Source organism: Propithecus coquereli, unplaced genomic scaffold (assembly GCF_000956105.1).
Source record: "Propithecus coquereli isolate 6110/MARCELLA unplaced genomic scaffold, Pcoq_1.0 Scaffold32, whole genome shotgun sequence".
In the NCBI taxonomy this organism is placed as follows: Eukaryota; Metazoa; Chordata; class Mammalia; order Primates; family Indriidae; genus Propithecus; species Propithecus coquereli.
In genome coordinates this window covers 320,151-341,532 of record NW_012148841.1, presented here as the reverse complement: position 1 = coordinate 341,532, position 21,382 = coordinate 320,151, and the positions used below count along the sequence as shown (strand labels likewise).

General features: G+C 35.3%; 1 protein-coding gene across 2 annotated transcripts in view; it reads left to right on the top strand.

The window, feature by feature from the left end:
- The first annotated feature begins 743 nt into the window (after nucleotides 1-743).
- The window catches only part of CD36 (CD36 molecule (thrombospondin receptor)), an 83,788-nt gene continuing 63,149 nt past the window's right edge, over nucleotides 744-21,382 (top strand). Inside the window, exon 1 of one of the 2 annotated variants that reach the window (XM_012650336.1) lies at nucleotides 744-939. The gene's annotated coding sequence lies outside the window, so the exon portion shown is untranslated. The remainder of the gene's footprint in view (nucleotides 940-21,382) is intronic. The other variant, XM_012650337.1, reaches the window with a different exon arrangement.

Genomic DNA, 21,382 nt, shown 5'->3' with positions numbered 1-21,382 from the left:
TTTCTCCGATCACTTTGTTTTAACATAGAATTAGAGATTCTTAATGTATGAATCCCAGAAAATGACTTATTGCTAAAAATATTGTCATTACATCTTCAGAGTAACAACTTTAATCACAGGGTCTGTTTGGGCTGAGGGTGCAGCCTTATTCATGTTTACCAGTAGTATTAAGCAAGATTCATTCTAAATCAACTACATTGTACAACTACTTCCAAAGATTTTTTAAAAAAACAATAATTTAAACCAAAAGATCCTGGCAAGGCGTGGCACTTTCTGCCTCATTAATTGAAGCAAACAAGAAATGACCAAATTACTACTGGAAACATATAGGAGAAAAAGTACTAAGAAAGTTTACCAGATAGATGTTTACATTTCAGGGACTCACTTGTAAAAGTTGCTGAAACAAAAATCTGTTTGTTGACTAACAGTCAGTATTCATTGTGTTGCTCTTAAGGAAGGAAAACCTGAGCATGTCTCTATACTATCAGAACAAACAGTAATCATGAAGAAAAGCAATTTGATTATTAATGATTGATTATTTGAATTTCCATGTTTCATAAGCACAGCAACTATCTATTATGAGGCATAACAGGTTTTAGCAGGAAAAGGATTAAAGGTTTTATTTTCCTCAACTGAGGCACAAAATTAGATTTTTCAAGTGAACTTTCATTTCATTTGGCTCAGGTGTGAGAGATCTATATTTATCTCGTGTTAGGCAGGCATCAGAAGTGCTGGAAGTCTCGGGCTGTCAATGGCTTTCAGATGTCAGGATAACCTTGAGGAGAGATGAAGGGGTGAGACCCCGTGCCTCATTTCTGAGTTCTCAGCTGCTGTGCTGTGGAAATCATGTGTTTACACTCAGTGTCTCCTCCTACAACAGTCTCTCTGAAGCCAGTCTTGAGGTTCTACATCTGAAAAAGCAAGCTCTTCTAGGAGTTGGTGAGCAGAATTCTTTTTGTCTGGGAGTATGGCTATAAATGTCTTTGTAGTTGATGTATTATAAGCTAGTAAATAACAATTATTATTTTTGAATTCTCTAGAAAGATAATTACTACCTGGTATAATAATTTAGTCTATGATACTTCTTTTAACATATTTATAAGTTTTCAACTAGAGGGTTGAAGAAATCTGACTTTTAACCCTTAAATTTTACATTTCCACAAGTCTCTAAATTCATTCTATGAAATTTCCAATTGCATATTTCGTGTTTTATTTAGAAAGTATCAGAACTTAAACTCATGATTTTAAAAAGTATACTTTCAGTGGAAATTTTTATTCCTTTAGCTTTTTCTTAGTTGATCTAGCATGTCTTACTCTATACAGATTTCTTTTTAAGTTTATGTTTATCTTCTTATAGGCTGTTTAGAATATTAATCTTTTCAAAAGGACTCTAAAAATAAGACCAATTACATTTTTGTCTTCCAACTTTGAAAAATATTTCAATAAAATGAGACCAGAAATTGAATGAACTTTGGTCATAGGACTCTGAAAAGGTGTTTGGCTTATTTTCACAACTAACAAATATATTTAAGAAATAATCTCAAAGACCTATCTTCTTAATTTAACTCCTAGAAAGAAGAAAAAAAAGTCTTTCCACACATAGAACTTATTAATCATTAGTGATCATAGACATTTTATTGATGGTAGAAACCAGATATCTTATTTGTGGGGTGGGGAGAGATTTTGTTACATACCAGAATTTTATTATATGGTTTGTTTCATAATATGGCTATACAAGACCAGGAAACAATGCAAGGAATAATGGAATAATGACTTATACAGACAGTCAACTTAATGGTATACTTATTTAGAGACAGATACTGATATTAAAAAAAAAAGCAATTCCTTCTGTCTCTCCATGCTGTTCTACAAAGCCTGGAAATGAATTGAATGGACTTCTTTACCTTTAAAGGAAGGTCATTTTCCTTTATTCTTTGGGGAATGGTTGCTTGGTGCTATACTGAATTCTAGGGAACCATTCTGGGTTGATACTTACAAGAGCATAAACTTCTTACTCTCCGTGAGAGAACTCAGTGGGATCTGGATCAAATGAAGAGAAATAGGCAAACTGTCTTGTTCTCAGGTATACCTGAGTAAGTAATAAAAGTGGATTTGTGGGGCAATATATGAGACTCCTGTAATCTTGACAAGATGAAAGGAAAATATTTTCAAACGATGTACTACACACACACTAATTATTTGGAATCCGATCCTTTTGTAAAGGACAATGACAACTTTGTAATTAACTGTTCTCAGAATTTAAGAAAGAAAGCGAACACCTGAGGACAATAAACAATTTTCACCTGGGAAAAAATCTAAGCTCTTGAACTCAGAAAACTCATTGTCAGGCAAAACTGAATAAGTAAAAATGCTTTAAAGTGCTGACAAATCAATCACAAAGATGGTTTATAACAGCAGAGTGGGACAATTAAATAGAAATCTTTCTCTTATAGCAAAGAAATATAATAATATGCTGTTGTTGTGACTGCCTCACTTTGCTTCTGAAGCAAACTACTGATATATTCTTAATATTTATAAACTAAAATAGACCTTCACAGATAAATTCTTTGAAAATATTCACAAAACTGTGAAATTAAGAAGAAATGGTATAATATTAATGAAAAGGGGAAATGTATTGGTCAGATGTTTGTGTTTTCAGCCTTTTGGGTGAAAGTTGTAATGCGTGTTGCCTCTGTCTTGCAACCTAAAAGGAGTGGCCCAGAATGAGGAGCAAGGACGTGCTAGAGGGAGGGATGAGGCCATGTTTCCATATCAGGAGACCAGAACTCTTAGTGATGTCTAATCTACAGCGATTCTCTCAATCACAAACAATGGACTGTTATCAAGAAAAGGAAATCATCTAAGACTAGTATAAGTACACAGGGAATATAAAAAGAATATAGTTTACTAAATAGTGTTACTGTTTTGTTTACGTATGTAGAAGTACAGAGATTGGCTAGGCCACTGGAAACTTTTTTTTTTTTCTTCTTTTTTTTTGTACAAAGGGCAGTTAGTATGCCATTGGTTCCACAATAGGCTTTTTAGTCATTTCTTTATGGAGAAAGCGGGGTGAATTCAGTTTTGTGTCTTCTGATAAATTACACTATGTGGAGAATAAGTAACACTTTTAGATAGATGCTTGGTGACACCCTGTTAAATAGTTGAAGATGTTTTGAAATACACCCAGAGACCTTTGTCACACAAACACTATCACATGAAGGAGGAAATGACAGAAAATTGGCATGCATTATGGAAGGGACATAGGAGACAGCTTGGCTACATTTACCAAGGACTCCAGAGTGTGTTCAAATGGAAAAGCATTGTTTGCTCTTCAATGTTTGTGAAGTTTAAAAGTGGAACAAGGACAGTTTTTTAGTGTTTCTTCTCATGAAATCTTCCCAATATAAATCTTACACTTTGCTCATTTTAATTTTTAGGAAATCAAAAAGGATATTTGTAGCTTTGTCCTGTTTTAAGGTATGGCTTAATAAGAACACTTCAGTCTAACTGAAATTCATTTGGAGGCTCACTTTGTCCTATCTGGAACTTTGTTATGACTCTATTTGAAGTGTAGCAGATGCCATTGTAAGGTCTACTTCTTGTGTATCATTCTGGGAAGTTTTAGAAATGAAAATTAGTGTATTCAGTACAGTGGTTTCATAGCATAGAACATAAACACAGTGACTTTTGAGAGCAGACATAAATTTTTATTAAGTAAATGAGAACTTTTCAACAATTACTTTAAGACTGAACCCTAAAACACCAAAAACTTAAACTGGTTGAAAAAATTTAATTCTTTCTATCATCTGATATTAATAGTACTATTAGGGATTTAACTGTGGCATGTGGGCACTAATATAATTATTTAAAATTCCATTCGAAGTATTTTGTATGATTTTTTTCTATCTCTGTATATTTGCAGATGCTTACAAGCTTAAAAAGTACACTTTCAACATTTAATGAGGTTAAACATCCCACTAATATAATTTAGGAATGTAGTTTAACTTGGACTATCTGGTCTTGATCAGATGGATAAATTAAGCTGGAGATTATACATTTATCACCACCCAGTTAACATCTATACTTCAGAAGTGCGAGGCTCCTCCCTAAGGCTTCTCCTTAATCCTGCCACTGCCCTAATTCTAAAGTCTTATTTATATTCCCCTCAGCTTTCTTCACTTCGCTAACTCTCAGAGTTGTTCCCCAGTCAGAAGATCATCCTGCCTGCTGGCTTATACCCTTGATGCTCATTTTTTGGGTAGGCTTGAAGCTGCACCCCACAATCTTAGACCTAGATGGCAAGAGTAAAGCTGCCCTAGGAGTTGTAGTTACAAGAGCTTAAATCAAATTGGAGGCTTCAGTTGACCCTTTGGTCTTGCTGACTCTTGATTTGTTCTGAGTACTGGTTGCAAGCTGTTAGTAGTTTGTTATGCGTACATTGTGTTGCCATGGCGAAAGCCTTTGCCTAGGAAAATTTTAAAAATGGAGTTGCTATCTTTCCAACTTATTTATTCATTGGCATATTTTTTCAAAGATATTTAATGAGTACCTACTGTGCTCTAGGGATTACTATTAGAAATAATATTGTGCTTGACCTTTATAAGAACCCAGGATCATTTTACAGGTGGTTGTTCTAAATTTTGTTCATATGGAATGAAATATTTTGGTGACAGTTAAAAAGCAAAAAAAAAAACTGTTTGCTTAGTAAATGATGAAAGCACAGGTTGAATTTTGCCACTTTCCTCTGCCCCACACAAACAGACCCCTTAAGGAGCTATCAATTTCCTGGAAAAAAAATGGGCCAAACAGGTGACAGTTACATTTACAGAAGTAGAAGGAAGATAAGAGTTGTTTTCCTTGCCTGCTCTAAGCTTTTTGTCATTGCTCTAAGCTTTTTGTCATTGCCTTTTCAAATACATGATTTATTCTTAAAATGCGGAGTAATTTCATACAGCATATAGAAACCCCTCCAGAATAAAATAACATAAATTCAACTTGGACTCTCAGCTTTAGGTTTGATAACTTCCTTTACTTGCTGTTGAACTGTTTTGTCTGAAATGGGGAACAAACACTAAGTTTTTACTTGGTCTTTTGGGGAGACCTCTAGTTTCTATAAGCCCCATCGTTTTAAGAGCTGCTTGGGCAACAGTACATCTAATTAGACACATAGATGCAGAATTGCAATGCGATGTTGTACAAGTTGTGACTTGGTAATAAACAGTCATAAGGGCACGGCTTATAGACCTTTGCTGTTGCTTATAATCAGAGCTTCTTGGTAATATATAAACTCCATAAAGGCAGGGGTCATTTGTAACTTCTTGTGTTAGTATCAACAATGTCCCAGTGCTTGATCCATGGTAAGTACTCAATAGATAGATTCTATTCATTTATTTTAAAACATTACATCTAAATCTTTCCTAACCTAAAATGTTCACCTTTGACTAAAAATTATGAGTAACATTTTAAGAATTTTGAATCATTTAAATAATTTAAAACATTTCTTATGCTTAGCACTATTTTTTAAAGTATCCAAATTGTACCATAAAATATTTAGTCTGTGCAGCTTTTTGTGAGTGAAATCCTCAGATAGGTAGTCTTATGTAATGTTATTACCCCTGTCTTTCCTAACATGTCTGGCTGGGTTTGTTTTTGCAGTATCCTCTACTCACAAAACTGTGAAATTTAAAAGAGAAATGTTCTATAATTTATATTACACTATGTAGACTCCCAGATGCTGAGAATTTCTCAGTGAATCAGTCCATGAAGCTCATTCGTTTCACTGAAGTCTTAGATCTTTTCTGCATCTGCATCTGCATGCAAAACTTAGATGCGCTTATTTCTGTGTTCAGTCTCTTAGATGTCTTTATTGCGTGTACTGAGTTTTGGATGAGACCAGAGAGCAACATTCAGCCAGTTGGTTCCACACTGGGTCCAGTGGTTATCTTGGAGATTTGCTAACCTTCACTCCAGGTGTGGAGTTGTGATTTCTCCGCTTTTCACTGTATGAACAACCACAGCATGCACAGTAGCTCTTCTTTGCTACCCTAGTCACACAGTATCCCCAAACCCTTTCTGGGGGTTGGAGGTGGTGGCCGGCTGGTGGTAAAGGTGCAGTCATTTTTTCTCCATCCCTTAATTCCTTCATGACCTCATCAAGAGTCTCTTGAAAGTTCCTTCCCCTTAGTCTTCCAAACTTCTGTGTATTGCATCCTTGTACTGTAGTCCTATTACAATAGTTCAACGATATTCCATTTGTTTTACCAGATGAAGTCAGGAAATATAAGATTAAGCAAGGGAAAAAGCAAATCCTCATATTAAGAGGCAAATAGAAAAGAAGCTTACTGTAATTATTCCCATTATCTCCTCTACCCATTAACATTCCTCTTGAGTATTAAAGGTGCCATTTTGTTCTCTCAAATCTCCCATGAAAACTTCTGTACATAGTAACAGCCAGAGCATTTCTGAAGCTGAAATCTTGTAGAATAAACAAAAGTAGTCGAAACAATCTGAATGGTCTTTTGTAAAAAAGGAAAGCACTTACTAATTATTTACCATGGCAAAGCAACAGCTATGAAAAGCTTGGCTTTTTCCTGAAGCTTAGGGTTGGAAATTTACTTTCAGCTGCTCTCCCAATGTTTACATTTTTTCACCGCAAAAGCTGCAAACATTGGACATGGGGATACTTCTTAGCATACCCTTAAACCACTAATTTTTACAAAGAAGAACTCAGAGGCTCATAGAAGTTAAGTGAGCTTTTAAACCCTTGCCTAGTCAATTGTTTTCCCCAGTTTCCATTTCTCTAGATTTTCTAGGCTCTCCCACCAGACCTCCTACCTACTAAGTGATCTTAGCCATTTTCAAGACTTCCACTGTAATCTGTATGTGGAAGAGACCCCAATCACTCTTCAGGCCCAGATGATCTCTGTGACTGCTGGTTGAGTTTTAGATGTGGACGCTCCATAACTTGAGTTGAAAGTATCTAAACTCCTTTAATACATAACATTGTCACTGCGTTCTGATTCATGCTGTGTATTATCTTTATGTTCAATATTATAAATAATCCCAAAGTGAGTGTGTTTTACACTATGCTCAAATCTATCCTAGTGTTTGGTAAAATGTATACACTGCAAATTATTTTTAAATAAGTGAATGGATTAAATTATAATAGCTATTCAGTGACTGCAAAGCACTCTGATAGTTATGTGAAGTGTCTATTATTTAATGAGAAACGTCATAAATTATTGGTTGAGGCACACTATCTATTGTCAGATTGCATAGGTTTGAAACTTAGACTTATTATTTCCCAGCTTTGAGATCTTGAGCAAGTTAATAAACCTCTTTGTGCCTCTGTTTCCCTATCTGTAAAATAGAGATAATAACAGTAACTACCTTATAGGGTAATTGTTCAAAATAAGCAAGTTAATACATGTAAATATTTAATGCAAATGCCTTGTATGTGGTAAATGCTATATGATACTTAACTATTTAATTTTTACAATAATTTTAAGTAGGTACTGTTATCCCTGTTTTACAAATGAGTAAACAGACTTGGAGAAATTTTAAAACTGGCCCTGGGTCTTGCAGCTAGTTAGTGAAAATGCTAGTATTAAACCCAGACTGGGCCAACCCCACCTCACCCCCAAATCTAGTCTCATCTCTTTCTCCTCCAGGTTAATACTATTTCATATCTCCTTCCATCTTGTTACTAAAGCCTGAAACCTGGGACTCATTCTTGATTATTTTTCCCCCTCTGCCTACGTAGTTACTCGCCAACGCTTAGCTATTCATGCTACCTTCTAAATATCTCCCCACATACACTAAATATTTCTGAAATCTTTCCCAACTTCTCCCTCTCTGGAGCCTCTTTGCAAGTTAAACCATATAATTTCCTGCCTAGATTATTTCAATGGGTTTCCTCTAACCATCTCTCCAGTCCTTTCTCCATGCTGATGCCTGGGCTTCCTCCTAAACCCCAATTTTATCATGTAGTCCCTCCCTAAAATCCTTGTAGTCCTATATGCTCTGAAGATAAATTCCTGAGGGAATAAATTTCTAGGTATTCAAGGCACCTGCTTCAGTTTGGCATATTATGTGTTATATTAGGGCCTCACAATCATGGTCATCTGTGCCCACCTTTCTAGTGTCTTGCTCTCCCAATACTCCTACACTGTACCAAAGCTTTACCAAAGTATGCTTTCTCAGTTGTATGTTTCCTCTTTTGTATGCTTTCTCAGGGGCTTCTGTTTGGGGGAAGGCCTTTGATCCCCTACAACCTCTCCCACCTTCTTTACCTGGACCTGTATGCTAGGATCCTCAAGGAAGGTATCACTTCCTCCACTAACCCCAGCATTCAGTCCCCCCACCTGGGTGTAGGTGTGACAATCTATTTTAATTGCTTGTCTGTGAATCTGACTTCACAGACATGCTGTGAACTACTTGGGAGGGGGTTGTTTTGTTGATTCTCATATTTTATTCCAATTAAAAGTCCAGACTAAGAACACTTAAGGAATTTATCTTATTTTACTCTTGCAAGGGCTACTTATTAATAAAACATATGCCAATGTCCCTGGGAAAATAAAAGCATAAATAAATTTAAAGAAATACAGTTACTGATTCAAACTATGATAGGAAAGTAATTTCAAATGTAAGCTGAACACTTCAACAACAAGAAAGAACTTGATAGGAGAGACAATAACAGTTTTAGAGCCAGCAGATAATAACAGCAAAAAGGCTGCAGCTAGACTTTGCCTATCTTCTAGGCTGTGGTCTGCTAGTAAAGGCAGCCAGATCAGAATGTGGTTCAGCTTACAGGCATAATTACCCAGCAGGTGCTTGCCATGCAGGCAAAGGGTTGAGGGCAAGATAAGATTAGGCAAGGACATGCACTATGAAAGGTGAGCCAAGCTCAGCTTCTGATCTAGTTTCAAGTCCTTCCTTCTCTTGGAAAACAAGGCAAGCGATTGTTGGAAACTGGAGAGTGAGAAAGTATTATGTCAAAGCACACAGCTCAGTTTTAACAGCTGATTAAATCAGACAAGGCTTAGCACAGTCCTCCTCAAAAATTGGTATGCATGAGTGTAATCAAAAATGCTTAACTTGGTACTCACAGTGCTACTTTTATGAAATTCATTTTTGCTAGATTGTTATTTGTAATATCATTGTCACTATTACTTTTATGCTTTTCCTAATTTGCATTTGTACACTGTAGTTCCCACCTCATTGATTACCAAGATTTTCTTCCCTTCTAAATACAGAGTGTGTTTTAATGCCTTCTAAGAAGTTATTTAAAATTCACCTACTATTATTTTGATAGCCATTTACTGGGAGGGTTGTTATTTTCCTAATGATATTTTACTATTACGTCCTCTTTTGTAGATATAAGAATAGTATATCTTCAATGTGGTGGCTGAGACGTCTTCCCTTTAGTGAAGTTTTGGTGATACAGATTTAGAATTCTCCTCTATCATCTTTTGAAACAGAATCATAATAAAGCTCTTGCATGTTTCACCTGCGGGGCTGGTGCCACCTGGGATAAGAACAAAAGGCCTTCTCCCTGCTTCTCCCTACGACTGGCCTGAGGCACAGATGCAGGTTTCAGTTCTCAAAAAAAAAAAAAAAAAAAAAAAGAGTGGGAGAAGTTTCGAAGGACAGCAAATGACCTGTCCCTCCGTTGTAACCTCGCTGTGCTCCTCATCTTGCCTCGCTCTTTTCTTCCGCACTTGACAGGGCTGCTCTAATCTCAAAATCTTTGTCTAATGTCATTTTGCACACCCATAATAATCTCTTCTGTTCCTCATCATGATGACATCTTCTAATTTTCCTTCTTTGAAGGTTCATTCTTAAAAATTCTGAGAGATTGTGCTACCAGATATGTCATAGCCTCCTGATAACACTGGTATTAGGAGCCATGCTTTTTAAGTGACTTATTACTGCCCATGTCTTTTAGCCAAAGACCACTAGAAACACATCTGTAGTTGACCAGTTGAGTTCGTTACTCACTGCAAAGAGAGATAGAGTTGTTATCACAGGGAGTTGAGGGTGACTCAGTAAGATAGTGTTAGAAGAAAAATGTGTTATAGAATTTGGACTTTGGTTAGTTGATCGGGGGAGGAGAGTGATGTTGAAGGGAGTAGAGGTTTGCTATTAATTGGACGATGTCAGGAGGCAGGGTAATTTTACAATTGAGTGTCTTAATCTTATCAAGGAGGAGGAAGACTACACTGAGGCTAAAGCTATACTTGATAAAGAAGGAGCAGTCACTCATATTAGATGGGAAAGGGAATGGGTGGTATCTGTGGCTTGGACGATGTTCATAAGTGGTCTGTGTTCAGACATGATTATAGAGGGGCCTTGTTTTGTCCTGTTCCATCATGGTCACAGAGTGGTCTTATGTGAACTTAATGTTCGTGAGTTGTTTATGTTCAAAAGGAGAAATCCAGGGCCTAACTGCAAATGCCAGGCCAGTATCTAGAAACAAGACCTAACTAACAGTACCAGGCTAGCTTCTGGATGTTGGGCTGTTTTCTCTTCCTCATGACGAAGTTCTTTGTTATTTCAATGATTAAACCTACACACCTGAAATCCAATTTCCACTACTTTGGTGACTAGGAAGGATAAGATTCTAGTAGAGTTCGTTGGTAATTTCGTCCCTAACCCCTATGGTATGCTCAACACATTGGGTAATACAAAATGTTATTCCTACCATGCTAACAATCTGATAACCAATAAGAATCACAAGAGATCAATCTGTGTATAATAACTATAACTGATATGCACAAATTGTTAAGGGAATTGATTCACTGTTTTGCACTTATACCGTAAGTCTAGTTTGTTACTTAAATATATACCATTAGCAGATCTGAAATAAAATGAAATATAATTTTAATTTTACTTAGTGAAGCTTATTTGTAAAGAAATTGAAGAGTCTTTCTGCTTACTACAAAGAGAAAGAGCTTGATGTTGAGTTGTAAAACCTTAAAGTTGGGAATTCTTAAATCAACATATTTCTGAAAACATGCATCTCAGTAGAACTTATATAAATGTGGTTAAATATATATGTTAACTTTCTATTTAGATATTCCAGATACCTCCTGAAACATATGGTATAATCTGATTTTTTTCTGTCATACAACAAGACTTTCTTTTGTTGATTTTTTTGTATTTTTAATTTTATTTTTTACATTGACAGATAAAATTGTATTTATTGTGTACAACATGTTTCGAAGTGTGTGTGTGTATATATATATAGTGGAATGACTAAATTTTGCTAAATTAACATGAATTACTTCAAATAGTTATTTTTGTGAGAACACTGTAAATCCACTCAGCAATTTTTAACAATATAAATAATAAACATTCATAATATGCTTTAGTTAAAGAATATCTAGTAAGTGATTCAAGTTCATGATTGAATGATACTCAATATATTTCTGTAATGTATGGATTCAGTGAGTGAAAACATCCCATGCTAATAATTTACTTTGAAACTTCTTATAAGTCTGTAGAGGAAGTGCTGGGTGGGGGAAGAGAGGAGGAGGTGAGATAAAGCTATAATTAAGCTTGATTCCATAAGCCACACATAGAAAAAGTGTCTTTCCTTTGAGCAATGTAATATTTCAGACATTTAGAATATTGTTAAGTATACCAATTTCATTGCTTTACATATATGCTTTTGAAATATGAGCTGCATAATAAATTTAAGGTTTCAGTGCCATACGTATGATTATTTTCTCTATCCTTGGTATTTTTTTTTTTTTTGGCTGGTCTTAAAACTCCAAAAATGAGCTTCTAGAATTTTGTTACCTGCCAGCATTTTTTGAAATATGAGCTGGATAATAAGTTTGGGATTTCAGTGCCATACGTATGATTATTTTCTCTATCCTTGGTATTTTTTTTTTTTTTGGCTGGTCTTAAAATATGACAAAAGCAATACAAAAAATGATTTCTAACTCTGCTTTATTTCTCATGGTATCTTGTTAATAAGCTATTTTGATTGAACTTTATAAAGTATGCCCTTTAGTTACTTGGAGACATCATCTAAACCAAAATATTCATTCTTCACTTTGTCCTTTAAGTTTTTTCCTTTCATGGGATCCTATTTCATCTTTCCTGTTTTTGAGGAAAACATATAACTCTATTGCATGTTAGCCAGAAATAATAATTTACTGAACAGGAAACTGAAATTAAGAAGTAAAAATTCCAGGTAAACATTTTAACTTTTGGAACAATGTGGTTTAAATATTTTTAAAGATTAGACATGCCTGTCGTGGGCCTAGGAGATGAGACTTATTCATGTCTTACACAACACACGGATCACCTTTGATCCTTAAATTTGAATGGTTCAAAAGTTAAATTAGAGCAGGAGCCTGAAAACTGAGTTGATTCTTTGGGAACAGTAATAAAAGGCAAATAATACAAATATAAAAATATCCATTTATTTACTTGGGAAGTTAAGGTAGTACTCTTGGAGTCTTTATTTTAGGCAGTGTCAAATTTGCATATAGTTAGCTAAATGCTTTTGGATATGATTGTTCTTTAATATTATGTCTGGAAAGTTTCTACAGATGAACATTTATTACTTTTTTTTTTGAATGTCAAAGGGATATTTCATGTGCCTTGCTTAGCAGCAGGTATCTATTTGAAATGGAAATGAAAGAGAATTAACGCTATTCATTTTCTTAGCAGCAATATTCCTATACTTGATGTGTTTCTCCAAACTTTTGACACATCACAGATATTCTTAAACTGGTTGTACAAATTATACTAGAATAAAACGGGCATCATTCTCTTTTTTGCTTATGTGTAATTCTTGTTTACAGAGCATATCAGTCTTGAGGGCAACAGTGGTGGTTGTTTTTATTCATGAAAACTACCTAGATTATGTCTTGGAGAGCCTCCTCATTTTCCATTGGGTATAGGCATAGGTTTTCTTTTTCTCTTTATCCTACATTTTTAAACCATCATAATGCATTTACATTTATATACTCCCTGGCCAACAAGATAATCTATAAATATATTCAACTAAAAACAGGTTCATGTAATCATTTTATCCATTGCTTTTTTCTAATGAGATTCTTCTTGAGTCTAGTTTCTGACTCTACACTATGTAAATGAAATTACAGTGTCCCCTGCCTTTTGGTCTGTGACATTTTGCAGGGGAGCTTTCTGTCTCTTGGCCTTTGCCTCATCTCTTATCCCCTCCGTCTGCCCCTCACAGCACCCCCTTCCACGATACTGAAGTGCTGCCCTGATTCTGCACTACCTTGGAAGCCAAATCTCAGAGACGAACCCCAACCCCAGGACACCCGTTTGTAATGTGAAATTAGGAGATTAAATATTTCTTAATTGAAAACCGTTGGTACCCTTATTATCTCCTCTGCTACTTGTGAGCTTTATACTTGTGTTTGTTACTTCAACTAGAGCCAATATAAAACAAGTGCAAAGTTTCTGGGTCCTTTGACCCTTTGTGTATTTTTGTTTTCCTCTGCTTTTGTAGGGATTGTTGCTTTTCATTAGTTTTCTTCTTTCTACCCTTGCTGTTATGTTCCAGAATGATATCAAAAAAGCTTACCAAGAGTGTTTTTCCCACTCACAGTAATGATTCTTAGGGGTTGCTTTCCAATTTTACAGCCCTCTTTGCCATGGCTGCCACTAGGCACTGCAAGCACATTCCCCATTAATCCAACCTGTCTAGAATGGGTGCACCTTCCCTTCATTAAGCTGAATACAAGTTTTAGTTCAGGGGCTATATCTTTCCAGCATTATTTTATTAGTCATATAGCTGGGCATCTTCTCCCAATTTACTGCTTTTCCTGTGACCTTTTAAAAGTGCAGACTCTTATCCTGTCCCTCTCCCCAGTTATAATTACTTAAAGGTTCCATTCTGCTTACAGAATAAAGTTCAAGCTCCTCAGAATATATCATGCAGGGAGCTTCAAGGTCTGGGCTCCATTCATTCTCCTCACTTTTGGCACCTCTCTAAAAAGAGTTTTTATACTCTTCCAAATATATCAGTCCCCTCCTACCTCTGAATTTACGTGTGCTACTTCCTCTGCTTCTGTTGCTCTTTCTCCATCATCTGTGATTGGAAAATGTCTATTCATCCATTGAAAACCCCTTCTGTTATTTTACAATATATATCCTCTTAACAAAACCACAATCCATTCAAGATTACATTTTCTTCATCTTTGTAACCCAGTGCCAAGCTCAAGGTGTGGAATATATTAATAATTCATGGTCAGTAAGTATTGAGTGAATAAATTAGTTTTGTAGCACCTTTCCTTCCTTTTAACCTAAAGCTTGGAATTGTCTTTTTTCTTTATTTTTTATAATACTCCAAAGAAATCATAGGAAATCAAAGGAAGTTTCAAGAAAACTTGTAGAGTTTCCCTGATAGTCTTGCCAAAGCAAATGGAAGGCCCTTTCCTGGTTACCATGATGGCTTTTCTTTGGTTCCAATTAGTTAATTATATATTTCACATTTCCTTTGTCAGGTTAGACAATTCTAATTCCTGGAGTGATAGAAACTTGGATTTAATTTTTATTTTGAATTTTGATTTGATTTTGAAAACATGCAATGTTTTCTCCCTTTGAAGAAATATACCCTTCTAGCTGTTGGAAGTCTTATAGCATTTCTTTGTGCTTTATTTTAATTTGATTGTACAGCTACTGGTTGACTTACAATAGGGTTTCATCTCAATAAACCAATAGTGAACTGGAAATATCCAAATATTGTAAGTCAAAATGCATTTAATTCACCTAACCTACTGAACATCATATTTTACTTTTTTCTTAAATTGGCTCAGAACACTTATATTAGCCTACAATTGATAAAATCATCTAACACAAAGCATATTTTATAATTTTGCTAAATATATCATGTAATTTATTAAATACTGCACTACAGTATGGTTTCTACTGACTGTGTATTACTTTTGCACCATCATAAAGTTGAACTATCATAAATAGGGGATTATGTATATGTATATATGCACACAATGAAATTCAAGCAAATAATTGCGTTATCAAGATAATATTTTTTGATAACCATTTTAAAAATATATTTTAGAATGGGTACTCTAGAGAAAGGCAACCCTTTTGGAAATTGATAATTATTTCCTAATATTTATTATTTGGCAAGCGCTATGGAAATGTCAGCAAACATTTTCTAAGGTCTATCATTGTATCAGTTGGGATGTTTTGTCAACAAATAAAAAAATACTCCAATAAAAATAGCTCAAATAGGGACACATTTATTTTTTTCATATAACGAGGAGTCAATAGGATGATTCCAAGCTGGTTAATTCATGGGCCTGCCAATGTTAGGCCTCTATGTTGTTTTTTTCTTGGCTTTTATCTCATGGGTGCAAAGTGGCTGCAGCAATTTCAAGTATCATGTCTTTATATCACAATGTCCAGAGGCAGAGGTCAGCCTTTTAAAACTGAGAAAAACTGTCACTACAGATCTCTGGCTGACTTTCCTTTATGCCTCAATGGTCAGGATTTTGTTACATGTTTGGTATACATCTCTTATTGTCAAAGAATCATTGGCTTAGATTAATCAATATTCAACCCCTGAAGCTTGGGAAAAATTAGCTGGGTGTTGTGGCATTCTCCTATAGTCTCAGCTACTCAGGAGGCTGAGGCAGGAGGATTGCTTGAGCCCAGGAGTTTGAGGCTGCTGTGAGCTATTTCATAGACGTGAAATACCTGTAATACAAAATCAGAGATCAGTTAGTAGAGATCAGATGGAAGGAGTGGCAGTAACTTCTGCTAGGGCAGGTCCTATCTCAATTTACATGACTTTAATTTTTGAAAATTAAAATATATTTGTCTTCAATCATTTTTACAAAGTAAAACTGCGACTATGATAAAATCTTCAAATATATATTGTACACTATGAAGTTTTCTTTTCTCAAATGAATATGATATTATCTTCAATTATATCTGGGCTGCTATCATAGGGGGCATTGTCATCGGAGAAAGACAAGGCTGATAAGACATTAAAGTGCCAAAACATGGTCATGTCTAAATTAGTTACAAAATTTACTTAGATTTGGGTAGAATTTTATTGTATTTATGTAAATATTTATATTTTCTGTTACTTATAATCCTTATTCTCTTGTGAAAATATTAAGAGAAATTTCATAAATCCTTTTTCTTTTTTACATTGTTTTATGGATAGTAATAGATATTAATAATAGTGTGATACAATAATGGCTAAAGAAGCAGGGTCTGAATGCAGCTGCCAGTGTTTGACTCTCAGCATGGCTTGACCTTGAGCAAGTTACCTAATCTCTCAGATAATCACTTCTGACATCATAATATCGAGAAAATAGTAATACTTAAAGGGTTGTGAAGATGCATTTAGATGGGCCTATAATGTTTTCAGAATGGTGTCTGGTTAAGCACTGTCTGGGCTATAGAAAGCACTCTTTTTGAGTTAGCCACTAGTGTAACACGACACAACTTGGGTTTTTCAATAAACATGCCTCTGGAAAAAAATACTGTTATTTCACAAATTCAATAAGAAGTGATATTCACAAGGAGTAAAAATGGTGATGTGATTGTTTAAAAAGTCCATCAACACACAACAAAATTATGTCACCTGTACTTCAATCGCATTCTGGTGATAAGCACAATGACTTTTAAAGTACTCACCAGAAACAGCCTTGGTTCTACTTAGCCCAAAGGACGAAGGGGTATAAGATACGATTTAGGTGGAATTGCAATTAGATTTAAATAATTATTTCCCCAGTGACCTCATTCAAAGAGGTTGCTCATGCGTGCGAACATTTATTCATGGGCTTAAAGACTGAAGCTCACCTAAGTTCAGGGTAAAAGGAATCTTGTCCTGTTCCAGGGACTTTGGGGGTTACCTTTGATAGGGAAAGCAAAACTCTGTTGCTTTTTGTCTAACTCAGTTGACCGATAGAGAAGGAGAGACTACAGTAAAAACTACCAGCAGAGGCCAGGAGTAAGTTACACAAAGAGGGAGTGTGCTGTCCTCAGACCGGCCTCTGCTCCTGGTAAAGTTAGTAGAGCTTGGAAATCAATGTGATCAGAAAATGTTACATTTGTGTGGCACCTGTAGAATAGAATTTAAAATGAGTGATCTGGGAGTGCTGGAAGATTTTTAAAGAAAAGGGAATAAAGAAGATTAGGAAAAAAAAAAATCAGTAAGGCCAGGTGCAGTGGCTCACGCCTGTAATCATAGTGTTTTGGGAGGCCAAGGTGGGAGGATTGCTTGAGCTCAGGAGTTCAAGACCAGCCTGAGGAAGAATGAGACTCCGTCTCTACTAAAAATAGAAAAATTAGCTGGGTATTGTGGCACACTTCTATAGTCTCAGCTACTCAGGAGGCTGAGGCAGGAGGATTGCTTGAGCCCAGGAGTTTGAGGCTGCAGTGAGCTATGATGATGCCATAGCACTCTACTAGGGATGACAGAGTGAGACTCTGTCTTAAAAAAAAAAAAAGAAAAAGGAAAATAGTACTTCTAAAAAGCTAACTTCCTTTCATTGTGCTACAATGTAGGCTATCCATATTTTAGCAATGTTTTGAAGTGAAAAACAGAACAAAGAACATTTTATTTGCTTTCAAATGGAAAAAAATTTCCAACTGTATTTGTTTAAATAAGAATGTATTACTTTTCATTGTGAATTATTATTTATACAATCTCAGATTTCTTGTTTCCTTAGGCCTGAGTATGAGTGTTTGCTTTTTCTAACCTTTAACATTCACAGTAAGATGATATGTTTTTACCCACAGGAAAAGACAGATATGCTAAGATCTTTTTAAAATTTTCATTACTTATCAAAACAGCAAAGAAATAGGTAATGGCCATAAACACTTACATTTTAATATTTTTAGTTTGATTAGTTTTAGATTTAAAAATCATTAAAGTGCTTCCAAAGTTATATATAGACCTTTAATTTTGTATCTATTATTTCAAATTAAATCTGGGTGTGCTTTTATAACAAGTCAACATATTTGTTATTATTTTCTAAATTTAAAGCTCTAAACTTACCAAGTAACAATAAAGATGCTTTATAAAATGCATCAAATATGTTCATCTCTTCTAGCATCAAGTAAAATTTTTGTGCTTTGAAGCAAAATTTTTAGTTTATTTGTGCTTTTTACAAGTAAAGTTAGAACTTTTAGCAGTTTGAGACTAATTGCTTTTGAACTATAAGGTAAAAACTTCATTTTTTTGAAATAATGCCTGAACATAGCAGGTGCTTAATTAAGTTGAAATGATTTTTTTCTCATATATTGTGAAGTTACCACAACAACTATTTATATTTTAAGTCCCTGGCTTGTGGTAGAAATTGCTAAATCATTCTATGGATGGGGAAATACTCTCCGCCTTCATCCTTCCTCTCCAATGCCTGGTAATTGATCTCTGACCGAGGTTTGAGAAAGGGGCCGGAATGTCATTTTCTCTGTGGAGCTTGCCATCTCTCCTTCTAAGGCCACCTCCTTTTATAGGTTATACTATAAACCTTACATTATACCACCTATTGTGCTATTCTGTAATTTTTTCTATATATGTGTCTCAGTTTATTACCCTTAAGCTAGAGTTTTATTTATTTTATTTTCGTATTCACTGGACACAGAAATATCTGGTCTCAAGGATTAGTTTATTAAATTAAATGTCAATGTGAATAAATGTATTGATTTAATAGTAATCTAGATATACAAATGAAGTTAATTTTAAAACATCAGAGTAGGATAGACAAATGCAACTCTGGGAGATTTATATTGATAAAAGGCAAGGATTTAGATATTAGTAAAAAATGCTTATACTTTATCATGTATCCTTATGTTTTCCTACTAATATTTGATATTTCAGGCCAGCTGGACACAGGAACTCAAGGTCACCTACTTTATGCTACAGGCATAGCTTGTTTTATTGCACTTCAATTTATTGCTCCTCACAGATACTGCATTTTTACAAACTGAAGATTTGTGGCAACACTGCATTGAGCAGGTCCATCAGTACCATTTCATCAACAACACATGCCCACTTCTTGTCTCTGGGTCACAGTTTGGTAATTCTCTCAATATTTCAAACACTTTCACTATTACATCTATTATGGTGATCTGGGATAGGCAATCTTTGTCACTACTGTAATTGTTCGGGAATACCACGAACCATGTACATCCATATAAGATGGAAAACTTAATCAATAAATGTTGTGTGTTCTGACTGCTCAATGGACTTGCTGTCCCCCCATCTCTCTCCCTCTCCTGGGGCCTCCCTATTCTCTGAGACACAACAATAATGAAACTAGGCCAGTTTACAACCCTACAATGTCCTCTAAATGTTTAAGTGAAAGGAGGAATTGCATGTCTCCTACTTTAAATAAAAAGCTAGAAATGATTAAGCTTAGTGAGGAAGACATGTCAAAAACTGAGGCAGACCAAAAGCTAGGCCTCTTGTACCAAATGGTTAAGCAAGATGTGAGTGCAAAGGAAAAGTTCTTGAAGGAAATTACAAGTGCTATTCCAGTGAACACACGAATGATAAGAAAGTGAAACAGACTTATTGCTGATACGGAGAGAGTTTGAGTGGTTTGGATAGATTGAACCAGCAACAACATTCCCTTAAACCAAAGCATAATCAAAAATAAGGCCCTAACTCTCTTCAATTCTATGAAAGCTGAGAGAGATGAGGAAGTTGCAGAAGAAAATTCTGACGCTAGAAAATTCTGGTTCATAAGGTTTAAGGAAAGAAGCTGTCTCCGTAACATTAGAAGTAAATGCAAGGTGAAGCAGCAAGTGCTGATGTAGAAGCTGCAGCAAGTTATCCAGAAAATCTTGCCAAGATCATTGATGAAGATGATAAACAACAGCTTATCAATGCAGATGAATCAACCTTCTATTGGAAGAAAATGCCATCTAGGACTTTCATAGCTACAGAGGAGAAATCAATGCCTGGCTTCAAAACTTCAAAGACAGGCTGAATCTCTTTCAGAGGTGAATGCAGCTGGTGACTTTAAGTTGAAGCCAATGCTCATTTACCATTCCAAAAATCCTAGGGCCCTTAAGAATGCTACTAATTCTATTCTGCCTGTGCTCTATAAATGAAACAGCAAAGACTGGATGACAACACATGTTTACAGCTTGATTTACTGAATAGTTTAAGCCCAATGTTGGAACCTAGTGTTCAGAATAAAAAGATTCCTTTCAGAATATCACTGACAATTGACAGTGTGCCCAGTCAACCAAGATGGAGATGCACAATGAGATTAATGTATTTTCACGCTGCTAATGCAACATCCATTCTGCCTCTTGGAGATTAAAGAGTCATTTTTACTTTCAAGACTTATTATGTAAGAAATACTTTTTGTGGGCTATAGCTGCCATAGACAGTGATTTCTCTGATAGACCTGGGCAAAATAAATTGAAAACCTTCTGGAAAGGATTAATCATTTTAAATGTCATTGAGAATATTTGCGATTCATGGTTGGAGGTCAAAATATCAACACTTACAGGAGTTTGGAAGTTTATTTCAACCCTAATTCATAACTTTGAGGGGTTAAGATTTCAGTGGAGGAAGTAACTGCAGATGTGGTGGAAATAACAAAACTAGAGTTAGAATTGGCACCTGAACATGTGACTGAATTGGTATAATCTCACAATAAAACTATAATGAAGGAGAAGTTACTTTTTATAAATGAGCAAAAAAAGTGGTTTCTAGAGATGGAATCTACTCCCGGTGAAGATGTCGTGAATGTTGTTGAAATGACAACAGCGGATTGAGAATATTGCATAAACATAGTTGATAAAGCAGTGGCAGGGTTTCAGAGGGTGATTCCACTGTGGGTAAAATGCTATTAAACAGCATCGCATGCTACAGTGAAATCTTTTGTGAAAGAAAGAGTTCAGTGATATGGCAAACTTCATTTTTTGTCTTATTTTAAGAAATTACCACAGTACCCCATCATTCAGCAACCACCACCCTGATCAAACAGCAGCCATCAACATCAAGGCAAGAACCCCTCAACCAGCAAAAAGATTATGACTTGCTGAAAGCTCAGATTTTTTAGCAATAATGTATTTTTAAATTAAGGTATGTACATTTTTTAGACATAGTGATATTGCATACCTAATAGACTAGTGTAAATATAACGTTTATGTGCACTGGGAAACCAAAAAAAATTGAAACTCATTTCAATATTCACTTATTTCACTTTATTAAAGTGGTTTGGAACCAAACCCACATTATCTCCAAGATATACCTATAATTCTGGACATGTTCACATTTATCTAATTCTCTTAACTTTCCTGTGTCAGTTATCTGTAAAAATGTGGCTAACAAATAATGACACATGACAGCATTTAGCATGACACCTGACCCAGAGTAATATGTGAAGGAATA